Raw genomic sequence first — 20,841 nt, forward strand, 5'->3', positions numbered from 1 at the left:
TTTAACACCAGGGATGGGCACTATGAATATCTAGTGATGCCCTTTGGGCTCTGTAATGCCCCAGCCGTTTTCCAAGACTTTGTAAACGATATCTTCCGGGATATGCTCTCCACCTCGGTTGTAGTCTATCTGGATGATATTCTCATCTACTCTCCAGACATTGACTCCCACCGGAGAGATGTTTGCAGAGCCTTCGACCTCTTACGATCTAACTCCCTCTACGTCAAGTTGGAGAAATGTGTTTGAGCAGGAGTCCCTACCTTTCCTGGGCTATATCATCTCCGCCCAAGGATTGGCTATGGATCCTGCCAAACTACAGGCTGTGATGGACTGGCATTCTCTTAAAGCGGTGCAGCACTTTATGGGGTTCATTAAATATTATCGCCAGTCCATCCCTCATTTCTCAGTTTTGGTAGCTCCCTTGGGAGCCCTCACCAAGAAGGGAGAAAATCCCAATTTGTGGTCTGAGGAGGTCTCCAAGGCCTTCACTTCTATTAAATCTCATTTTGCTAGCGCTCTCATCCTACATCGCCCTGATGTAGATAAGCCATTTATAATGGAGGTAAATGCCTCATCCGTTGGTGCTGGAGCCGTCCTCTTCCAAAAGGATGCTCAAGGTCTGAAGCATCCTTGCTTCTTCTTTTCCAAAACCTTCACACCAGCGGAGAGGAATTATTCCATCGGGGACAGGGAGTTGCTAGCAATGAAGTTGGCCTTCTCAGAGTGGAGACATCTCTTGGAGGGGGCCCGCTTTCCCTTCCAAGTATTCACAGACCACAAGAATTTGGTTTATTTACAGACTGCCGAGCGGCTAAATTCTCGACAGGCTAGATGGTCCTTGTTCTTCTCTCGGTTCCATTTCACCCTCCATTTTCTTTCCGGGGAGAACATTTGTGCCGACGCTCTCTCTCGCTCTGTTGTATCATCTGAGGAGGAGGAAGAGGAGCCTCGGCTTATTGTCCCTCCCGAGAGCCTGAGAACTGTGGCCCGGGTTTCGCTAAAGTCTGTACCTCCGGGCAAGACTTTTGTACCATCCAGTTTGCATCCAGAGGTTCTCTCTTGGGCTCACTCGTCTAGGGTGGGTGGACATTTCGGGACCAAAAGGACATCTGAGCTACTGGCGAGGACATATTGGTGGCCGCATATGGCCCATGATGTCGCAGACTATGTTCGGGCATGTGTCTCCTGCACCAAGAACAAGTCTCCTCGTCAATGGCCAACTGAGTTGCTTCACCCCCTGCCGGTGGCGGACAGGCCCTGGGAGATGGTCGGGATGGATTTTATGGAGGGCTTACCCAAGTCTCGTAGCTGCACCATTATTTGGATGATCACCGACCATTTTTCCAAAATGGTGCACTTGGTGCCTCTTCCACCTCTTCCTACCTTCTGCACGGGCTCTGCCGACGTTGTTTATCAAACACATATTTCGCCTACATGGTATGCCGGACAAAATTGGCAGTGACCGGGGTCCCCAGTTTGTGTCTCGATTCTGGAGAGAGCTTTGTCATCTACTCAGCATTGAGTTGAATCTCTCCTAAGCATATCATCCCGAGACGAATGGGTTGGTAGAGAGGGTCAACCAGACCTTGGTCACATATCTGCGACATTTTGTTTCTGCCAGGCAGGATGACTGGGCATCCTTGCTACCGTGGGCGGAGTTTGTGCTTAACAACGCTGTAGCCGACTCCACTGGTCAGACTCCTTTCCTCCTTAGTTACGGCCAGCATCCGTGGGTCCCTGTGCCCATGCCCCTGTCTTCCGCCGACTCCAGGGTGGCAGACTGGCCTGTGGAGGCACGGAACATTTGGGACCGCACTCAGGATGCCATCCGGGCCTCCAAGGAGAGAAAGAAGGCCTTCGCCGATGCACATCGGCGCCCTGCTCCAACCTTTGCTCCTGGCGAGAGGAGAGAAAGAAGGCCTTCGCCGATGCACATCGGCGCCCTGCTCCAACCTTTGCTCCTGGCGAGTTAGTGTGTCTCTCCGCCCGTAACATCAGGCTGCGAGTTGAGTCCACTAAGTTTGCACCTCGCTACTTGGGTCCCTTCAAGGTCCTCGAACAGGTTAACCATGTGGTCTACGGTCTGGCCCTTCCTCCACGCCTGGGTATCACCGACACCTTTCATGTGTCCCTCCTGAAGCCTTTGTACATGTCCCAGTTTTCCGAGTCATCTGCCGGGACATCGGGTTCGTCTTCGGATGATTACTAGGTGAACGATATTTTGGGGTGAAAGGTGGTCCTGGGAGCCTGCTGAGCACATTTGAGCTTCGCAGCTCATTGCTGCCTTCGAGCGTAGCGAGGTCCAAGGAGGGGGGGTCATGTTAGGTGTCGAGTTTCCACCTCTGCACAGGGGGAATCTCGAACCACCTCCACTGCGGTCTCCCATTCTTCTCCAGCCGCAGTGGAGCCTGCTCAGCGGAGACGTCGGTCCCAGCGTCTGGCTCAGGCTGATACTGGGCGACTGGTTCCTACTGTCATTCCAGGCTCTGCCTTTGTAGCCAGTACTGGTCAGCGGCGAGCAGACGTCTCTGGGACTAAATCCTGCTTTTCCCCTTCTGAGCATGCCCAGGGTAAGACCTCTCATTGGAGGTCGGGGGTCACATGCTCAGATACTGCAGCAGCTCCCATTGGTCTTCTAGGAAGGTCCTGAAGTTGCTCACGTACTGTAGCAGCTCCCATTGGTCCTCTAGGAAGGTGCTGAAGTTGCTGCAGCTATAAAAGGTTCGCATGGTCGCACGGCCATGCGCTAGTATCAAACTAATGTCTATGAACTCAGCGCTAGTGTGGTAATGTCTGGATGCGGTTAGGGTTTGGCTGAAATAAGCCTCTAGAACACCGACACCTCCGGTGAGGAGTTTGTATGAGTGTATTTAGGGCCTTGGCTGAAATAAGCCGCTAGAATACCGGCACCTCTGGTGAGGAGTTGTTTGTCTGTTTTCTCTGACTGCATGACCACAGTTTGCTCTGGTTGGTAGCTGTGTACCTCTGTGAGGTTAACGGGGCACAGCATCTTGTCCCTAGCGACTCTGTGGAGTTAACAAGAGTTCGCTTATACCGCAAGAAAGCGCCACCATTTGCCAGCAGCAGGTTCCTTTCCTGCACGGTGGATGACGGGTTGCGAATGCACCTAATAATACCTATATATATATATATATATATATATATATATATATATATATATACAGTTAGGTCCATATATATTTGGACAGAGACTACATTTTTCTAATTTTGGTTTTTGACATTACCATAATGAATTTTAAACAAAACAATTCAGATGCAGTTGAAGTTCAGACTTTCAGCTTTCATTTGAGGGTATCCACATTAAAATTGGATGAAGGGTTTAGGAGTGTCAGCTCCTTAACATGTGCCACCCTGGTTTTAAAGGGACCAAAAGTAATTGGACAGATTCATTAATTTTAGATAAAAAAATTCATTTTTAGTACTTGGTTGAAAACCCTTTGTTGGCAATGACTGCCTGAAGTCTTGAACTCATGGACATCACCAGACGCTGTGTTTCCTCCTTTTTGATGCTCTGCCAGGCCTTCACTGCGGTGGTTTTCAGTTTCTGTTTGTTTGTGGGCCTTTCTGTCGTCAGGCCTCGACCAATCAGCAACGGGCACAGTATCGGCGTAGAAATCCCGCGTCTCTGATTGGTCGAGGCCGCCAGGCCTTGACCAATCAGCGACGATGATGTCATAAAGGACGTAGACATCCCGCGTCTGATTGGTCGAGGCCGCCAGACCTCAACCAATCAGCAACGGGCACAGCGACGATGATGTCATAAAGGACGTAGAAATCCCACGTTTCTGATTCAGCGACGGGCACAGATTGTGGCCCGATTCTAACGCATCGGGTATTCTAGAATATGCATGTCCCCGTAGTATATGGACAATGATGATTCCAGAATTCGCGGCAGACTGTGCCCGTCGCTGATTGGTCGAGGCAACCTTTATGACATCATCGTCGCCATGGCAACCATTATGACATCTATGTCGATACTGTGCCCGTCGCTGACGCGGGATGTCTATGTCCTTTATGACATCATCGTCGCTGTGCCCGGCGGCCTCGACCAATCAGAGACGCGCGATTTCCAGGACAGACAGACAGAAAGACAGACAGACGGAAAAACCCTTAGACAATTATATATATATAGACTAGATTGTGGCCCGATTCTAACGCATCGGGTATTCTAGAATATGCATGTCCCCGTAGTATATGGACAATGATGATTCCAGAATTCGCGGCAGACTGTGCCCGTCGCTGATTGGTCGAGGCAACCTTTATGACATCATCATCGCCATGGCAACCATTATGACATCTACGTCGATACTGTGCCCGTCGCTGAATCAGAAACGTGGGATTTCTACGTCCTTTATGACATCATCGTCGCTGTGCCCGTTGCTGATTGGTCGAGGTCTGGCGGCCTCGACCAATCAGACGCGGGATGTCTACGTCCTTTATGACATCATCGTCGCTGTGCCCGTCGCTGATTGGTCGAGGCAACCTTTATGACATCATCGTTGCCATGGCAACCATTATGACATCTACGTCGATACTGTGCCCGTCGCTGAATCAGAAACGTGGGATTTCTACGTCCTTTATGACATCATCGTCGCTGTGCCCGTTGCTGATTGGTCGAGGTCTGGCGGCCTCGACCAATCAGACGTGGGATGTCTACGTCCTTTATGACATCATCGTCGCTGTGCCTGTCGCTGATTGGTCGAGGCCTGGCGGCCTCGACCAATCAGAGACGCGGGATTTCTACACCGATACTGTGCGATTCTAACGCATCGGGTATTCTAGAATATGCATGTCCCCGTAGTATATGGACAATGATGATTCCAGAATTCGCGGCACACTGTGCCCGTCGCTGATTGGTCGAGGCAACCTTTATGACATCATCGTCGCCATGGCAACCATTATGACATCTACGTCGATACTGTGCCCGTCGCTGAATCAGAAACGTGAGATGTCTACGTCCTTTATGACATCATCGTTGCTGTGCCTGTTGCTGATTGGTCGAGGCCTGGCGGCCTCGACCAATCAGACGCGGGATTTCTACGTCCTTTATGACATCATTGTCGCTGTGCCCGTTGCTGATTGGTCGAGGCCTGGCGGCCTCGACCAATCAGAGACGCGGGATTTCTACGTCGATGCTGTGCCGGTCTCTGATTGGTCGAGGCCTGGCGGCCTCGACCAATCAGAGAGCCGGGATTTCCAGGACAGACAGACAGACGGAAAAACCCTTAGACAATTATATATATAGATATACTCAGTGCGTTCCGCCAACCCTAACAATGTGTATGGGGCCAAGAGAGCTAGGAGTCTAATTTGTATGGGGTCCAGGAGAGCTAGGTGTCTAATGTGTATGGGGGCCAGGAGAGCTTGGAGTCTAAGGTGTATAGGGGCCAGGAGAGCTTTGTGTCTAATGTGTATGGGGGCCAGGAGAGCTTTGTGTCTAATGTGTATGGGGCCAGGAGAGCTAGGAGTCAATGTGTATGGGGGCCAGGAGAGCTTGGAGTCTGTGTATGAGGGCCAGGAGAGCTTTGTGTCTAATGTGTGTGGGGGCCAGGAGAGCTAGGAGTCTGTGTATGGGGCCCGGAGAGCCAGGAGTCTAATATGTATGGGAGCCAGGAGAGATAGGAGTCTAATATGTATGGGGCCAGGAGAGCTAGGTGTCTAATGTGTATGGGGGCCAGGAAAGCTTGGAGCCTGTGTATGGGGGCCAGGAGAGCTTTGTGTCTAATGTGTGTGGGGGCCAGGAGAGCTAGGAGTCTGTGTATCAGGCCAGGAGAGCTAGGAGTCTAATATGTATGGGAGCCAGGAGAGGTAGGAGTCTAATATGTATGGGAGCCAGGAGAGCTAAGTGTCTAATGTGTATGGGGGCCAGGAAAGCTTGGAGCCTGTGTATGGGGGCCAGGAAAGCTTGGAGTTTAATGTGTATGGGGGCCAGGAGAGCTATGCGTCTAATGTGTATGGGGGCCAGGTGAGCTTTGTGTCTAATGTGTATGGGGCTAGGTGAGCTAGGAGTCTGTGTATGGGGGCCAGGAGAGCTTTGTGTCTAATGTGTATGGGGGCCAGGAGAGCTTTGTGTCTAATGTGTATGGGGCCAGGAGAGCTAGGAGTCTAATATGTATGGGAGCCAGGAGAGTTAAGTGTCTTATGTGTATGGGGGCCAGGAGAGCTTGGAGTCTAATGTGTATGGGGGCCAGGAGAGCTAGATGTCTAATGTGTATGGGGGCCAGGTGAGCTTTGTGTCTAATGTGTATGGGGCTAGGTGAGCTAGGAGTCTGTGTATGGGGGCCAGGAGAGCTTTGTGTCTAATGTGTATGGGGGCCAGGAGAGCTTTGTGTCTAATGTGTATGGGCCAGGAGAGCTAGGAGTCTAATATGTATGGGAGCCAGGAGAGTTAAGTGTCTTATGTGTATGGGGGCCAGGAGAGCTTGGAGTCTAATGTGTATGGGGGCCAGGAGAGCTAGATGTCTAATGTGTATGGGGGCCAGGAGAGCTATATGTATAATTTGTATGGGAGCTATTAGAGCTTTGTGTCTAATGTGTATGGGGGCCAGGAGAGCTAGGAGTCTAATATGTATGGGAGCTAGGAGAGGTCCCTCCAGCCTGGCCCAAATGCATTCTGGGCATCAGAACTCGCATCAAAGTGGGCAAACAGCCCATTTTCACAGATTTGAATAAGTAACCGATGTTTTTAAGGGGTTAAATGACTTTGGGCCACTGATCTTACACTGTGAATACACAGATAGTGAAGCTCTGCATCAAACCAGGTCCCTCCAGCCTAGTCCAAATGGGTTCTGGGCATCAGAACTGGCATCAAATTGGGCAAACAGCCCATTTTCACACATTTGAATAAGTAACTGTTTTTAAGGGGTTAAATGACTTTGGGCCACTGATCTCACACTAAGAATATATAGATATTGATGCCCTGCATCAAACCTACCCAAGTCCTTCCAGCATGGCCTTAAAAACATCACTTATTCAAATATGTGAAAATGGGCTGTTTGCCAACTTTGATGCCAGTTCTGATGCCCAGAACCCATTTGGGCCAGGCTGAAGAGACCTGTTTTTGATGTGGGGCTCCCTGTTCTATATGTATGCTCTGTGGTATCAGTGGCCCAAAGTCATTTAACCCCTTAAAAACACCACTTATTCAAATGGCCAAAAATCGACTGCCCACTGTGATGCCAGTTCTGATGCCCAGAACCCATTTGGGCCAGGCTGTAGAGACGTGGTTTTGATGTGGGATGCCCTGTTCTATCTGTCTGCATTGTGATATCAGTGGCCCAAAGTAATTTAACCCTTTCATTAACGCCCTTCGGTGCCCACTTTGATGCCCGTTTTTGTATTTTTGTAGCTGTTTTTAAGTGTATTCACATCAGGACACCTCACTGCATTGTGTGTTATTATTGTGATGTTTATTTTTTGTTGTTAAACCTATAAAAAAAACAGAAAATAAAAAACTGCAGAATACGAAACCAACGTCAGCCTCGTGCCTGGGGAAGGCTCCTAAGTGTGGAAAGCTGCTGCATAACCTCACTTATTTTATTGCTAGCCGTGACTAGGTATAGAACTATAAACGATCGTTTTTGTCCCACAGAAAGCAATCTAGTGCCGTACATAAGAAACACCGTAATCCTCTGTCTTGAAGATGACAGGAACACAAGTATATTCGTCCTAATCGTTGCCAGCTCTGTAGGTGACCCGTCTCCCTGCTGATGACACCACTATGGGGAAGGAAAGGGAATAAACACCGGTTGTACACTCCGGCTGCGACTGTTCCGGGGGTCACCGTGCAGAAGACCCCTCAGAGGACGGCAACTACTGCGAGCTCAAGTTTCCTATAGCTGTATAACGGGCGCCGCCATCTTTGCAGAGCCCCATGCTACTACCTGACTAGCACGTGAGCACAAACTCGCTCTAGTATCTGCTCGCTGTACTTTTGACGTCATCGGTAAATCTCCAACTTTTACGTCAGTTTAACCGTAAAGCAGTTGAAAGGGCGTTATCCGGAAGTGACGTTCTTCTAATTTCCGGATTATGAGCGGGAGCGAGGCTCTGAAGAATTCAGCTGCGTGTTAACGGCGCGGGTGGGTACAATACACCGGACAGGCCCGAGACGGTATAATAGCCTGAGCTATGTAATGCTGTGCAGTTACCTTACCCGGAAGTACAGTATGTCGGTGCCTGCAGGCAGCCATGGTATCCCGGGGGAGTGACTGGTCGCGCAGAGAGGGGGCTTTCCTCAGCGCTCTTCTCACAAGTGGAGCGTGCTATAAATATCCTAGTGTGCATGTGTTGTTCACCGCGGGAAGCTGAGCGTGCGTCTTCACACCCCAATGCGCTCTCTGTCAGGGCATGTGCAGAAATTTCCTAACAAAAACCGGACATTTCTGCCAGAAATCCGCAATCGTTTTTGGTGCGTTTTTTTCCAAATGCATAGAATAGCGGGGAAAATCCACAAAATTAACCCCTTCATGACCGTGGGATTTTTCGTTTTTCCGTGTTCGTTTTTCACTCCCCTCCTTCCCAGAGCCATAACTTTTTTATTTTTCTGTCAATTTGGCCATGTGAGGGCTTATTTTTTGCGGGACGAGTTGTACTTTTGAACGACATCATTGGTTTTAGCATGTCGTGTACTAGAAAACGGGGAAAAAATTCCAAGTGCGGTGAAATTGCAAAAAAAGTGCAGTCCCACACTTGTTTTTTGTTTGGCTTTTTTGCTAGGTTCACTAAATGCTAAAACTGACCTGCTATTATGATTCTCCAGGTCAGTACGAGTTCATAGACACCAACATGACTAGGTTATTTTTTATCTAAGTGGTGAAAACAAATTCCAAACTTTGCTAAAAAAAAAAATTGCGCCATTCTCCGATACCCGTAGCGTCTCCATTTTTCATGATGTGGGGTCGGTTGAGGGCTTATTTTTTGCGTGCCGAGCTGGCGTTTTTAACCCCTTTACCCCCAAGGGTGGTTTGCACGTTATGGACCGGGCCAATTTTTACAATTCTGACCACTGTCCCTTTATGAGGTTATAACTCTGGAACGCTTCAACGGATCCCGGTGATTCTGACATTGTTTTCTCGTGACATATTGTACTTCATGATAGTGGTAAAATTTCTTTGATATTACCTGCGTTTATTTGTGAAAAAAACGGAAATATGGCGAAAATTTTGAAAATTTCGCAATTTTCTAACTTTGAATTTTTATGCAATTAAATCACAGAGATATGTCACACAAAATACTTAATAAGTAACATTTCCCACATGTCTACTTTACATCAGCACAATTTTGGAACCAAAATTTTTTTCTGTTAGGGAGTTATAAGGGTTAAAAGTTGACCAGCAATTTCTCATTTTTACAACAAAATTTAGAAAACCATTTTTTTAGGGACCACCTCACATTTGAAGTCATTTTGAGGGGTCTATATGGCAGAAAATACCCAAAAGTGACACCATTCTAAAAACTGCACCCCTCAAGGTGCGCAAAACCATATTCAAGAAGTTTATTAACCCTTCAGGTGTTTCACAGCAGCAGAAGCAACATGTAAGGAAAAAATTAACATTTTACTTTTTAGTCACAAAAATGATCTTTCAGCAATAATTCTTTTAATTTCCCAAGGGTAAAAAGATTAAATGGACCTCAAAAGTTGTTGTCCAATTTGTCCTGAGTACACTGATACCCCACATGTGAGGGGGAACCACTTTTTGGGCGCACGGCAGGGCTCAGAAGGAAAGGAGCGCCGTTTGACATTTTCAATCTAAAATCGGCTGGAATTGAGATCGGACGCCATGTCGCGTTTGGCGAGCCCCTGATGTGCCTGAACAGTGGAAAACCACCACAAGTGACCCCATTTTGGAAACTAGACCCCCTAAGGAACTTATCTAGATGTGTCGTGAGAACTTTTATCCCCCAAGTGCTTCACGAAAGTTTATAATGCCCGGGCGTGAAAATAAAAAATCCTATTTTTTCCACAAACATGATCGTTTAGTCCCCAATTTTTTATTTTCTCAAGGGTAAAAGGAGAAATTGGACCCCAAAAGTTGTTGTCCAATTTGTCCTGAGTACGCTGATACCCCATATGTAGGGGGGAACCACTGTGTGGGCGCATGGCAGGGCTCAGAAGGAAAGGAGCGCCGTTTGGCATTTTCAAGCTAAAATTGGCTGGAATTGAGATCAGACGCCATGTTGCGTTTGGCGAGCCCCTGATGTGCCTAAACAGTGGAAAACCCCCACAAGTGACCCCATTTTGGAAACTAGACCCCCTAAGGAACTTATCTAGATGTGTCGTGAGCACTTTTATCCCCCAAGTGCTTCACGAAAGTTTATAATGCCCGGGCGTGAAAATAAAAAATCCTATTTTTTCCACAAACATGATCGTTTAGTCCCCAATTTTTTATTTTCTCAAGGGTAAAAGGAGAAATTGGACCCCAAAAGTTGTTGTCCACTTTGTCCTGAGTACGCTTATACCCCATATGTAGGGGGGAACCACTGTTTGGGCGCATGGCAGGGCTCAGAAGGAAAGGAGCGCCGTTTGGCATTTTCAAGCTAAAATTGGCTGGAATTGAGATCAGACGCCATGTTGCGTTTGGCAAGGCCCTGATGTGCCTAAACAGTGGAAAACCCCCACAAGTGACCCCATTTTGGAAACAAGACCCTTTAAGGAACTTATCTAGATGTGTCGTGAGCACTTTTGTCCCCCAAGTGCTTCACAAAAGTTTATAATGCCCGGGCGTGAAAAAAAAAAACCCTATTTTTTCCCACAAAAATGATCATTTAGTCCCCAATTTTTAATTTTCCCAAGTGTAACAGGAGAAATTGGACCCCAAAAGTTGTTGTCCAATTTGTCCTGAGTACGCTGATACCCCACATGTGGGAGAAAACTACTGTTTGGGTACACTTCGGGGCTCGGAAGGGAAGTAGTGACGTTTTGAAAAGCAGACTTTGATGGAATGGTACGCGGACATCATGTTCTGTTTGCAGAGCCCCTGATGTGCCTGAACAGTAGAAATCCCCTACAAGTGACCCCATTTTGGAAACTAGACCTAATTTGGAACTTATCTAGGTGTGTGGTGACAATTTTGAACCCCCAAGTGTTTCACTTAAATTTATAACGCCCGGGCGTGAAAATAAAATATCCTATTTTTTCCTACAAAAATGATCATTTAGTCCCCAATTTTTAATTTTCCCAAGTGTAACAGGAGAAATTGGACGCCAAAAGTTGTTGTCCAATTTGTCCTGAATACGGTGATACCCCACATGTGGGAAAAAATACTGTTTGGGCACACGTCGGGGCTCGGAAGGGATGTGGTGACGTTTTGGAAAGCAGACTTTGATGGAATGGTCTGCAGGCGTCATGTTCCGTTTGCAGAGCCCCTGATGTGCCCAAACAGTAAAAAAAAAACCACAAGTGACATTTTGTAAACTAGATCCCCAATGAACTTACATAGATGTGCCCCCTTTTTGGAACTAATCTACTGTAAAGTAAATTAGTAGTGCATGGAGGTGTGGTACACTCTGAAGCAATCCTTCATACACAGGCCAGGTTTTTCGGGGCAGGTGTCGCATTGATAAATGGTGTCCTTGCGTATTCCCCTTTTGTAACACACTCGGCACCTTTTTTGCGACTTACCTCTTTTTGCAGTTTGCGGGACCTCCCCCGGGAAATGCTGACCTGGTACGATACGAGCACCTTCAGTTCCGGAAGTACTGGGGCCAGCTCCTTCCCTCGTGCCAAATAACAGGGCCTTAACCACTACCTCCTGGAACTGAAGGTACGACGTATCGCTGTGGCGTGCACATCGTGACAGCAGGAAAGCGTTGAGCATTGCCATTTGTACGATGTGCACGGACAGCTTTTTGTACCACACCTTGGCCTTCCTCAAAGCACTGTATGGTTGGAGGAGTTGATCGGAGAGATCAACGCCCCCCATGTTTTTGTTGTACCCCAGTACACAGTCCGGTTTGCAGACCTGTGTAGAGGTACCCCGTACAGTGCTGAGGGCACTGCCATCACCGTGTATGGTGGTCAAGAGAAGGACATCCCTCTTGTCCTTGTACTTGACCACCAGCAGGTGGTCGCTACATTGGGCTCTGCTCTCACCTTTTCTGAGCATCTGCCCAAGTAGCGTCTTTGGGAGGCCTCTCTGATTTTTGCGGACAGTACCGCAGGCTGCGGTACCTCGCGCAGAGAGGGATTTGTAGAGTGGGATGCTGGAATAAAAGTTATCAGTGTAGAGGTGATAACCTTTATCCAGCAGTGGGTGCACCAAATCCCACACTATTTTCCCACTCACTCCCAGGACAGGGGGACACTCAGGCGGTTCAATCCTGCTGTCCTTCCCCTCGTAGACTCTAAAGCTGTGGGTGTACCCTGAGGTACTCTCACACAGCTTGTAGAGTTTGATTCCATACCTGGCCCTCTTGCTGGGCAGGTATTGACGGAATCCGAGCCGCCCCTTAAAATGAACCAAGGACTCATCCACGCAGATGTCCCTTTTGGGCACGTACACTTCACCGAACTTTTTGTTGAAGTGTTCGATGACAGGCCGAACTTTGAACAGACGGTCAAAGTTGGGGTCATCTCGTGCGGGACACTGTGCATTATCGGAATAATGCAGGAACTTGTGGATGGCCTCAAAACGCGTTCGGACCATGACCATTCGGAACACTGGAGTGTTGAATAAAATATCAACACTCCAATATTGCCGAACTTCTGGCTTCTTCAGGAGCCCCATATGAAGCATCAGGCCCCAAAACTGCATCATCTCAACTGCGTCTACAGGAGACCAGTTGGAATATGATGAACCGGTGTTTTGCTCCAAAAATTGACGAGCGTACAAATTAGTTTGCTCCACCATGAGGTTAACAAAATCCTCAGAGAAAAAGACTTTGAAAAAGTCTATTTCTGTGAGACCGGTGGTGTCAAACCTGATTCCTGATTCTGCCACAAAATCAGGAATCAGTGGCTCGTAATTTTCGGGGGGCGAGGTCCATACGGGGTCCGAAGAGGGGCGCGCTGGTTCATCTTCAGGAGTGGGCCCTGCCTCATCTTCATGAATGATGGGCACTTCTTCTGTCCTGCGGCGTCTGCGTGGCGGTTCCGCAGGGCCGGAGGAGGAAGATGAGGAGGGGGAAGAGGATGAGGAAGAGGATGAGGAAGAATCAGAAAAATAAAGAAAAGTGGGATCCTCTCCCTCGCTATCAGTGTCGGAGGCAAGGAAAGCATATGCCTCCTCCGCTGAATAGCGCTGTTGGGACGAACGGGACGAACGGGACATTTTTTTGTCAGTATGGTGCTTTTGTGTACTTTATTGGTAACTGTGTACGTGTGGGGGGATAGTGTTTGGTGCAAACTATTCTAAAAAGAAAAAGCTAAAGGAAAAAAAAAGCAAAGGGGAGAAAAAAATACCTGTGAAAGGAAAAGTCTAAAACAGCAGGCCCTAGCTCTGATAAGTGAACCGCATCACTTATCAAATTTCGGCGCCTGCTGGGTGTACGAACGGGGATGTGGAAAAAACGCCAGGCACGAGAGCTCTGATAAGTGACACGGTTCACTTATCAGAGTTCGGCGGCTGCTGGGTGTGCGAACGGGGATGTGAAAAGGGAAGGCACAGATTAGACGCGGCGGCAGGGGGAGCGCAAGGGGATGGGGGAAAAAAAAAAAGAAAAGGCACAGATTAGACGCAGCGGCTGGGGGAGCGCACGGAGATGGGAAAAAGAAAAGAAAAGGGAAGGCACAAATTAAACGCGGCGGCTGGGGGAGCGCAAGGGGATGGGGGAAAAAAAAAAAAGGAAAGGCACGGATTAGACGCAGCGGCTGGGGGAGCGCACGGAGATGGGAAAAAAAAAAGAAAAGAAAAGGGAAGGCACAAGTTAAACGCGGCGGCTGGGGGAGCGCAAGGGGATGGGGGGAAAAAAAAAAAGGAAAGGCACGGATTAGACGCAGCGGCTGGGGGAGCGCACAGAGATGGGAAAAAAAAAAAAAGAAAAGGGAAGGCACAGATTACACGCGGCGGCTGGGGTAGCGCAAGGGGATGGGGGAAAAAAAAAAAAAGGCACGGATTAGACGCAGCGGCTGGGGGAGCGCACGGAGATGGGAAAAAAGAAAAGGGAAGGCACAAATTAAACGCGGCGGCTGGGGGAGCGCAAGGGGATGGGGAAAAAAAAAAAAAAGGAAAGACACGGATTAGACGCAGCGGCTGGGGGAGCGCACGGGGATGGGGAAAAAAAAAAAGAAAAGGCACGGATTAGACGCAGCGGCTGGGGGAGCGCACGGGGATGGTGAAAAAAAAAAAGAAAAGGCACGGATTAGACGCAGCGGCTGGGGGAGCGCACGGGGATGGGGAAAAAAAAGTAAGCACGAGTGTTGATAGGGGAACTGCGTCACCAATCAACGCTCGGCGGCGCTAAGGGGGTGAAAAAAAAGCGAGCACGAGTGTTGATAGGTGAACTGCGTCACCAATCAACGCTCGGCGGCTGCTAAATTTGGGCACGGATACGGCGCAAGGAGGGGGATGGGAGAAGGGGGGATGGGAGAAGGGGGGATGGGAGAAGGGGGGATGGGAGAAGGGGGGATGGGAGAAGGGGGGATGGGAGAAGGGGGGATGGGAGAATGAATAGAGATCGGGCCGGGACCGGGGTATCAACACTTACGGTTTGTAGTCTCTCTTCTTTCTTCTCTCTTCTCTCTTCTTTCTTTAGCAAGAATTGTGGTGTCACAGGCTACTGTGGCACCACAAGTCTCAGCACAGGAGGGGATCTCGCAGCGTGACCGCTCTGAAGGAATCCTCACCAAGTGTGAGGATTCCTTCAGAGCAGTTACACAGGTCAGGGGCAGGTGAGACAGGTCACAGAGCGGTCACACCGCTGCTGTGACCTGTGATTGGTGGGATCGATGATCACATCGATCCCACCAATCAAAGAAGGCCCTGGTGACGCTGGTGTTGCTATGCACCAGCCTATGATCGGAGCTCACAGCTCCGATCATAGGCAGGTCACCAGCAGGTCACCAGCAGGTGACAGGCAGGTCACCGGCAGGTCACCATCAGGGCACAGCGCGGTCACACCGCTGCTGTGCCCTGTGATTGGCGCGATCGACGATCACATCGATCGCGCCAATCAGACTAGAAGGATGCCGGTCCAGAGGCAGGGAACAGGGGGCTGCAGAGCGCGCAGGTAGGCATGACACAGCGGCGGTAACAGCGGCGGTAACACCGCCGCTGTGTCCTGCGATTGGCGCGATCGATGTGATCGTCGATCGCGCCAATCAGCGTTGAATGCTCCGGAGCCATGGCAGGGGATCCGGAGCCATGGTCCGGGGCTGCAGAGCGCGCAGGGACAGGCAGGGCACAGAGCGGTAACACCGCCGCTGTGCCCTGCGATTGGCGCGATCGATCGATCTCGATCGCGCCAATCCTGGGGGGGGGTGGGCCCATGCCTGGCACTGCCAGGCACTGGCCTAGGATCGAGTACATCGGTACTCGATCCTAGGCTGGGACCTCACTGTTTCAGCCAAATTGATTGGCTGAAACAATGAGAAAGGCTGCGATTGGCTGCTCAGAATTGAGCAGCCAATCACAGCGATCGTGAGGCCGGGGGGGCGGCGACAGGCCCTAGGATGCCGACACCATTTTCCTGCAGGTAAGATGGCGTCGGAATTTTAATGCGATCACTGCGACTTAAGTCGCAGTGTCGCATTAAAGAGCATGACGTACTATTCCGTCCTTGGGAAGTAAAGCCCACCCCACATGGACGGAATAGTACGTCTGATGGCAGAAAGGGGTTAATGATACCATTTCGGTGCAGATACGTTCTTTTGATTGCCCGTTATTGCATTTCAATGCAATGTCGCGGCGACCAAAAAAAGTAATTCTGATGTTTCGAATTTTTTTCCCGCTACGCTGTTTAGCGATCAGGTTAATGCTTTTTTTTAATTTATAGATCGGGCGATTCTGAGCGCGGCGATACCAAATATGTGTAGATTTGATATTTTTTTTTATTGATTTATTTTGATTGGGGCGAAAGGGGGTGATTTAAAATTTTATATTTTTTTATTTTTTTAACATTTTTTTTCAACTTTTTTTTTTTACTTTTGCCATGCTTCAATAGCCTCCATGAGAGGCTAGAAGCAGGCACAACGCGATCGCCTCTGCTACATAGCAGCGATCTGCTGATCGCTGCTATGTAGCAGAAATGCAGGTGTGCTGTGAGCGCCGACCACAGGGTGGCGCTCACAGCCACCGGTGATCAGTAACCATAGAGGTCTCTAGGACCTCTATGGTTACAATGGAGACGCATCGCCGACCCCCGATCATGTGACGGGGGTCGGCGATGACGTCATTTCCGGCCGCCCGGCCGGAAGCGGTAGTTAAATGCCGCTGTCTGCGTTTGACAGCGGCATTTAACTAGTTAATAGGTGCGGGCAGATCGCGATTCTGCCCGCGCCTATTACGGGCACATGTCAGCTGTTCAAAACAGCTGACATGTCCCGGCTTTGATGCGGGCTCACCGCGGAGCCCTGCATCAAAGCAGGGGATCTGACCTTGGACGTACTATCCCGTCCAAGGTCAGATAGGGGTTAATGAACATGCTGCTTTTTTTACTGCAATGCGTTTTTTTTGCGGGAAAAAAACGCATCGTGCACAAAAATTACAGAATGCATTCTAAATGATAAGATGCATATGTCTGCAGTTTGTAATGCGTTTTTATCGCGAAAAAACCTGAACGTGTACACATACCCTCATAATTTAAAAAAACAATTTCTTGTGGTCACAAAGATCTAACATGTTTCTTTTAACCCCGTAATGACCACCAATACATCTTTTTACTGAGTTGCATTCTAAGAGATTAGCATCCCCATACAGGTGACAATCCAGCAGCTGTCGGCTGCACACTATAGCATGCTGTATCGGCCATGATCAGTGTTGGTACCGACCATAGTTGTTTAACCCCATAAATGCTGCTGTCAATTATGACTACATCATCTAGATGAATAACAGAGTGTGGCTTCTCCCTCTTTCACCTCATCAGCACCCTGAGATTTTAATCGTGTGGTACTGGTGTTTGCTATGGCAATTCATGGGCAAATAACGGCATTAGAGTCTGGTAAAAATGTCTTCTTTTCTGTTATGCCACTTTACATTAATACCTGAAAAGCACCCTTCACTAACTGATCAATTTTGAATACGTTGAGGGGCGCTGTTTTTACATTGGTATCACTTTTGAGGGTTTCCAATATATAGGACCCCAGAAGTCCCTTCAAAACTGAAAAGGTCTCTAAAAAAAATACGTTTTGTAAATTTCCTTAACCCCTTCAAGACCCAGCCTATTTTGACCTTAAAGACCTTGCCGTTTTTTGCAATTCTGACCAGTGTCCCTTTATGAGGTAATAACTCAGGAACGCTTCAACGGATCCTAGCGGTTCTGAGATTGTTTTTTCGTGACATATTGGGCTTCATGTTAGTGGTAAATTTAGGTCAATAAATTCTGCATTTATTTGTGATAAACACGGAAATTTGGCGAAAATTTTGAAAATTTCGCAATTTTCACATTTTGAATTTTTATTCTGTTAAACCAGAGAGATATATGACACAAAATAGTTAATAAATAACATTTCCCACATGTTTACTTTACATCAGCACAATTTTGGAAACAAAATTTTTTTTTGTTAGGAAGTTATAAGGGTTAAAATTCGACCAGCGATTTGTCATTTTTACAACGAAATTTACAAAACCATTTTTTTTAGGGACCACCTCACATTTGAAGTCAGTTTGAGGGGTCTATATGGCTGAAAATACCCAAAAGTGACACCATTCTAAAAACTGCACCCCTCAAGGTACTCAAAACCACATTCAAGAAGTTTATTAACCCTTCAGGTGCTTCACAGCAGCAGAAGCAACATGGAAGGAAAAAATGAACATTTAACTTTTTAGTCACAAAAATTATCTTTTAGCAACAATTTTTTTATTTTCCCAATGGTAAAAGGAGAAACTGAACCACGAAAGTTGTTGTCCAATTTGTCCTGAGTACGCTGATACCTCATATGTGGGGGTAAACCACTGTTTGGGCGCACGGCAGGGCTTGGAAGGGAAGGAGCGCCATTTGACTTTTTGAATCAAAAATTGGCTCCACTCTTTAGCGGACACCATGTCACGTTTGGAGAGCCCCCGTTTGCCTAAAAATTGGAGCTCCCCCACAAGTGACCCCATTTTGGAAACTAGACGCCCCAAGGAACTTATCTAGATGCATAGTGAGCACTTTAAACCCCCAGCTGCTTCACAAATTGATCCGTAAAAATGAAAAAGTACTTTTTTTTCACAAAAAAATTCTTTTAGCCTCAATTTTTTCATTTTCACATGGGCAACAGGATAAAATGGATCCTAAAATGTGTTGGGCAATTTCTCCTGAGTACACCAATACCTCACATGTGGGGGTAAACCACTGTTTGGGCACATGGTAAGGCTCGGAAGGAAAGGAGCGCCATTTGACTTTTTGAATGAAAAATTATTTCCATCGTTAGCGGACACCATGTCGCGTTTGGATAGCTCCTGTGTGCCTAAACATTGGCGCTCCCCCACAAGTGACCCCATTTTGGAAACTAGACCCCCCAAGGAACTAATTTAGATGCCTAGTGAGCACTTTAAACCCTCAGGTGCTTCACAAATTGATCTGTAAAAATGAAAAAGTAATTTTTTTTCACAAAAAAATTCTTTTCGCCTCAATTTTTTCATTTTCACATGGGCAGTAGGATAAAATGGATCATAAAATTTGTTGGGCAATTTCTCCCGAGTACGCCGATACCTCATATGTGGGGGTAAACCACTGTTTGGGCACTCGGCAGGGCTCGGAAGAGAAGGCGCGCCATTTGACTTTTTGAATGGAAAATTAGCTCCAATTGTTAGCGGACACCATGTCGCGTTTGGAGAGCCCCTGTGTGCCTAAACATTGGAGCTCCCGCACAAGTGACCCCATTTTGGAAACTAGACCCCCCAAGGAACTTATCTAGATGCATATTGAGCACTTTAAACCCCCAGGTGCTTCACAGAAGTTTATAACGCAGAGCCATGAAAATAAAAAATAATTTTTCTTTCCTCAAAAATGATTTTTTAGCCTGGAATTTCCTATTTTGCCAAGGATAATAGGAGAAATTGGACCCCAAATATTGTTGTCCAGTTTGTCCTGAGTACGCTGATACCCCATATGTGGGGGTAAACCACTGTTTGGGCGCACGGCAGGGCTCGGAAGGGATGGCACGCCATTTGGCTTTTTAAATGGAAAATTAGCTCCAATCATTAGCGGACACCATGTCACGTTTGGAGAGCCCCTGTGTGCCTAAACATTGGAGATCCCCCAGAAATGACACCATTTTAGAAACTAGACCCCCAAAGGAACTAATCTAGATGTGTGGTGAGGACTTTGAACCCCCAAGTGCTTCACAGAAGTTTATAACGCAGAGCCATGAAAATAAAAAAAAAAATTATTTTCTCAAAAATGATCTTTTAGCCTGCAATTTTTTATTTTCCCAAGGGTAACAGGAGAAATTTGACCCCAAAAGTTGTTTTCCAGTTTCTCCTGAGTACGCTGATACCCCATATGTGGGGGTAAATCACTGTTTGGGCACATGCCGGGGCTCGGAAGTGAAGTAGTGACGTTTTGAAATGCAGACTTTGATGGAATGCTCTGTGGGCGTCACGTTGCGTTTGCAGAGCCCCTGATGTGGCTTAACAGTAGAAACCCCCCACAAGTGACCCCATTTTGGAAACTAGGCCCCCAAAGGAACTTATCTAGATGTGTGGTGAGCACTTTGAACCCCCAAGTGCTTCATAGAAGTTTATAATGCAGAGCCGTGAAAATAATAAATACGTTTTCTTTCCTCAAAAATAATTATTTAGCCCAGAATTTTTTAATTTTCCCAAGGGTAACAGGAGAAATTTGACCCCAATATTTGTTGTCCAGTTTCTCCTGAGTACGGTGATACCCCATATGTGGGGGTAAACTACTGTTTGGGCACATGCCGGGGCTTGGAATTGAAGTAGTGACGTTTTGAAATGCAGACTTTGATGGAATGCTCTGCGGGCGTCACGTTGCGTTTGCAGAGCCCCTGATGTGCCTAAACAGTAGAAACCCCCCACAAGTGACCCCATTTTGGAAACTAGACCCTGAAAGGAACTTATCTAGATGTGTGATGAGCACTTTGAACCCCCAAGTGCTTCATAGAAGTTTATAATGCAGAGCCGTGAAAATAATAAATACGTTTTCTTTCCTCAAAAATAATTATTTAGCCCAGAATTTTTTATTTTCCCAAGGGTTACAGGAGAAATTGGACCCCAAAAGTTGTTGTCCAGTTTCTCCTGAGTACGCTGATACCCCATATGTGGGGGTAAACCACTGTTTGGGCACACGTCGGGGCTCAGAAGGGAAGTAGTCACTTTTGAAATGCAGACTTTGATGGAATGGTCTGCGGGTGTCACGTTGCGTTTGCAGAGCCCCTGGTGTGCCTAAACAGTAGAAACCCCCCACAAGTGACCCCATTTTAGAAACTAGACCCCCCAAGGAACTTATCTAGATATGTGGTGAGCACTTTGAACCTCCAAGTGCTTCACAGACGTTTACAACGCAGAGCCGTGAAAATAAAAAATCATTTTTCTTTCCTCAAAAATTATGTTTTAGCAAGCATTTTTTTATTTTCACAAGGGTAACAGGAGAAATTGGACCCCAGTAATTGTTGCGCAGTTTGTCCTGAGTATGCTGGTACCCCATATGTGGGGGTAAACCACTGTTTGGGCACACTTCAGGGCTCGGAAGTGAGGGAGCACCATTTGACTTTTT

General features: G+C 47.6%; 1 protein-coding gene across 5 annotated transcripts in view; it reads left to right on the forward strand.

Annotated features, from left to right (window-relative positions):
• The first annotated feature begins 8,010 nt into the window (after window positions 1–8,010).
• Window positions 8,011–20,841, forward strand: part of LOC138642407 (uncharacterized) — a 231,528-nt gene continuing 218,697 nt past the window's right edge. For all 5 annotated transcript variants that reach the window (XM_069730531.1, XM_069730534.1, XM_069730535.1 and 2 more), the window contains exon 1: window positions 8,011–8,102. The gene's annotated coding sequence lies outside the window, so the exon portion shown is untranslated. The remainder of the gene's footprint in view (window positions 8,103–20,841) is intronic.

The sequence above is a fragment of the Ranitomeya imitator genome, chromosome 6, assembly GCF_032444005.1.
Source record: "Ranitomeya imitator isolate aRanImi1 chromosome 6, aRanImi1.pri, whole genome shotgun sequence".
Lineage (NCBI taxonomy): Eukaryota > Metazoa > Chordata > Amphibia > Anura > Dendrobatidae > Ranitomeya > Ranitomeya imitator.